The sequence below is a fragment of the Bubalus bubalis genome, chromosome X (genome assembly GCF_019923935.1).
Source record: "Bubalus bubalis isolate 160015118507 breed Murrah chromosome X, NDDB_SH_1, whole genome shotgun sequence".
NCBI lineage: Eukaryota > Metazoa > Chordata > Mammalia > Artiodactyla > Bovidae > Bubalus > Bubalus bubalis.
This window is the reverse complement of record NC_059181.1, coordinates 125,406,893-125,410,584: the sequence shown is the minus strand read 5'-3', so window position 1 is coordinate 125,410,584 and position 3,692 is coordinate 125,406,893. Positions and strand designations below refer to the sequence as shown.

At 49.6% G+C, this 3,692-nt stretch overlaps 1 pseudogene; it reads left to right on the top strand.

Annotated features, from left to right (window-relative positions):
• The first annotated feature begins 347 nt into the window (after positions 1 to 347).
• LOC102416623 lies at positions 348 to 2,127 on the top strand (annotated as a pseudogene).
• The last annotated feature ends 1,565 nt before the right edge of the window (positions 2,128 to 3,692 follow it).

Here is a 3,692-nt window from a genome sequence, read left to right as displayed (position 1 = left end):
CTCTTATGTCTCTTCCATTGGCAGGTGGGCTCTTTACCACTAGAGCCACCTGGGAAGATATAGTTGATTTACAATGTTGTGTTAATTTCTGCTGTGCAGTAAAGTGATTCAGTTATATGAATATATACATATTCTTTTTTTTTATATTCTTTTCCATGATGGTTTATCACAGGATATTGCATATAGTTCCCTGTGCTACACAGTAGGACCTTGTTGTTGATCTGTCCTCCACTTTCAAAGAGAGGCAAAGGGACAGTGAAAAATGTATTTCTGTTATTACTGTTTTCAGGCTTGTCCAAGGTAAAATACACATGGTCCCATCAATCTGTACAGAGGCAGAAAAACAGTCAAATTCATCTGAGTCTACTGTTGCTTTCTGTGAATCTAAGATGAAAGGTGTGTAGTCTCTGATCAAAGGCAAAAGACTTGAGTGAGTTGCCTGAAACCTGTCAAGGTGCCAACACATAACAGGGGGAGCTGTCTGACCCTCAGTGTTTAAGAAAGATCAAGGATGTGGTGGATGTGGGCCATGGCAGAGCTGAAGTGGAAGATGTACCCAGAGGGAGATAGGCAGCTTGGAGCTGGACTGGCTTGAGTGTGGGAGGCCAGAAACTTGCAGAAAGGCTTAGCAGGGATGCCTGAAAGCACTGAGGAGGATTCTGGTCCTAGTCCTTCTGGAATGCAGGGAACACATAGGCATACATAGGAATTCGTGTCCAGTCCACCTTCAGCAGCTGCTGCTTCTTGGCCTGAGAAACAGACCTCAGGGAGGCTGGGGCCACGCCCTGGCACAAGAATGAGGGAACTTCGAGTCTCCTGGCCAAGGTCTCAGAATGCCTGTGTCCTTCAGGATTCTCGCCCAGGTTTTCCACCTCATTTAATGTTAAAATTATACACGAAGACTCTCCTTCTAAACTGGGCTGTTCTGGGGACAACATCAGCTCTTTGATTCACTGGAAGCCAGTTGCTATGGTTTTGAATAGATATGTCCCCACAAAGTTCATATGTTGAAATCCTAATCTCCAAGATGATGATGGTATTTGGAGGTGGAACCCTTGGGAGGTGATCTGGCCATAAGAACCCTCACATGCAGGTGGGCTTGAAAATAATGGCTATGCTGCTGAGGCGCAGCCTAAGGCTGGAAGATGTAAAGACTGAATCTCCCAAGAACCCCACCTCAGTTCTGTGGGCCAGACAGGACCTTGTGGCATTCTAGTCGAACGCAGAAGAAATGAGTGAGCCCAATCATCAGTCAGAGACAAGCCTGGGATCACCCAGTCTACTGGAGGGGCCAGGCTTGGGGTCCCCTTGAAAGCAGCTGGAACCAGACTCAGGTTCTCCCCAGGGTCAGGGAGATCCAGGCCTGGAGTTGCCCTAAAGCCAGCAGAAGTCGAGTCCTGAATTCCACCAACTTCAGTCAAAGCCAAGTGAGGAGTCACCCAAGTTCTCCCAGGACCAAGGTGAAGCAGACTTGGAATTGCACAAGAATAAGGAGGAGCCTATCCTGGGGTCCCCCGATATCAGTTGCAGCCAGGCTCAGGATCACTAGAGCCTTACCTTGGTCAGCATCTCTGGGTCCTGAGCCCTCGAAGCCACTACAGGAGCTGACACCCCAGTTGCCCGTCTCCCCACGGGATCAGCAGGAGCAGAGCAAGCTAGCTTCAGCCGGGCAGCCGGCAAGAGAAGGCCTCGCGCCAAAGAAGTGAAAAAGTTCTTCTGCCCAGGCCCCTGCTTCCAAGAAGCCGGAGGAGGAGGAGGTTCCTATAATCCCAAAGGGGAAGTGCAAGTCTGGGGCGGTTGTGGAAGGACCGCTCAGAGAAGAAGTTCTCCCAGATGGTTCAGGACAAGCCCCTGCGCACATCCCGGCAGCAAAAGATGAAAGACCGGCAGGAGAGGAAGCTGACCAAGGACTTCTCCCAGCACCTGGAGGAGGAGAAGGAGCATCGCCGCAGGGAGAACTTGAAACGCCGCCTGGAGGAGGAACGGGAGGCAAAGATCGTCCAAGTGATTCGAAACCCTGCCAAGCTCAAGCGGGCGAAGAAGCAGCAGCTGGAATCCATCGAGAAGCCGGACATGCTGACCCAGCTGCAGAAGCCACCACCTCAGCGGCCGGCAGCTGAGATCTGAGCTCAGGACGGCCGAGGCCTTCTGTGGCCAAGCGCCGTGTCCACATGGCAGCTCTCGGGCCACTGGCCACACGCCTCTGCTGACCCGGCACTCTGGCTCCATGGCTCCCAGACAGGGGCACCACCCGAGTCGGGGCTCTGAGCCTTCAAGGGCTGGCGGTCAGGTCTCCGTGGAGCAGGGGGAGCCTGGAACCTCGAAGACTGGAGGTGGGAAGAGGGTCAGTCTCCTCCTCCCCCCTCACATGCCCCCTCCTTTCCAAGTGCCTTCAAACCAAGAAGAGTAATTTCTGGTTCCTCAGGGAACTGATGACTGGAGGGGTGACTCCCCAGAATGTGTATGCTCTGTCTCAGGGTCCTGGGTCCAACCCAGGCCAGGAGGCCGGGGTCAAGTGTCAAGCTCCCCCCACCCCCACCTTCCCAAAGGCTGCTTTTGGGTCTCTCTGCACCCCACTGACCCTGTCACCCAGCAGACTGAATCTGGCTCCACCACACTTTTTAAAACTTAAGGTTAAAATGGGGAGGTCGCAAGGCACAGGGTCCCTCCAGCTCCCCCTTTCCTGTCCCAGACTCTGCAGAAGCCACTCCCCCCACCCACCTGAGTTCTGATTAACTCATTACACCCAGTCTCCAGCAGAAATCTGTATGGAACACCTGCTGTGTACAGGCACAATTCTAGGTGTCAGGGAATACAGACAAAAGTTAACTGCCTTCAAGGAGCTTTCATTCTGATGGAGAAAACATAATAAACAATAAAGTATATTTTAAAAGAGCCCTCATGAATGGGATTCAGTTCAGTTCAGTTCAGTAGCTCAGTCGTGTCTGACTCTTTGCGACCCCATGAATCCCAGAATGCGAAACGCAGCACACCAGGCCTCCCTGTCCATCACCAACTCCCAGAGTTCACTCAAACTCATGTCCATCGAGTCGGTGATGCCATCCAGCCATCTCATCCTCTGTCGTCCCCTTCTCCTCCTGACCCCAATCCTTCCCAGCATCTGAGTTTTTTCCAATGAGTCAACTCCGCATGAGGTGGCCAAAGTACTGGAGTTTCAGCTTTAGCATCATTCCTTCCAAAGAACACCCAGGACTGATCTCCTTTAGAATGGACTGGTTGGGATTAGTATCCTTATAAAAAGAAGTCCCAGAGACCTAGCTTGTTCTTTCTGTTATGTGAAGACACAGAGAAAAGACAGCAAAGAAGGAAGACAGGAACCAGAAGCAAGCTCTCCCTAAATCTGCCAGCGCCTTGGACTTGGACCTCCCAGCCCCCAGAACTGTGAGTAATTAATTTCTGTTGTTTGTTTGGTTTATTTCATTGTATTGAAGTATAATTGATTTACAGTGTTGTGGTAGTTTCTGGTGTACAATGAAGTGGTTTAATTTTATACATATTTACTCTTTTTAAGATTCATTTTGATATTTGGCAAAACTAATACAATTATGTAAAGTTTAAAAATAAAAAAAAAAGATTCTTTTCCATTATAGGAAAAGAATCTTAAAAAGAGTAAATATGTATAAAACTATTATAGTTTATTGCAAGATACTGAATAGTTTCCTGTGTTATAC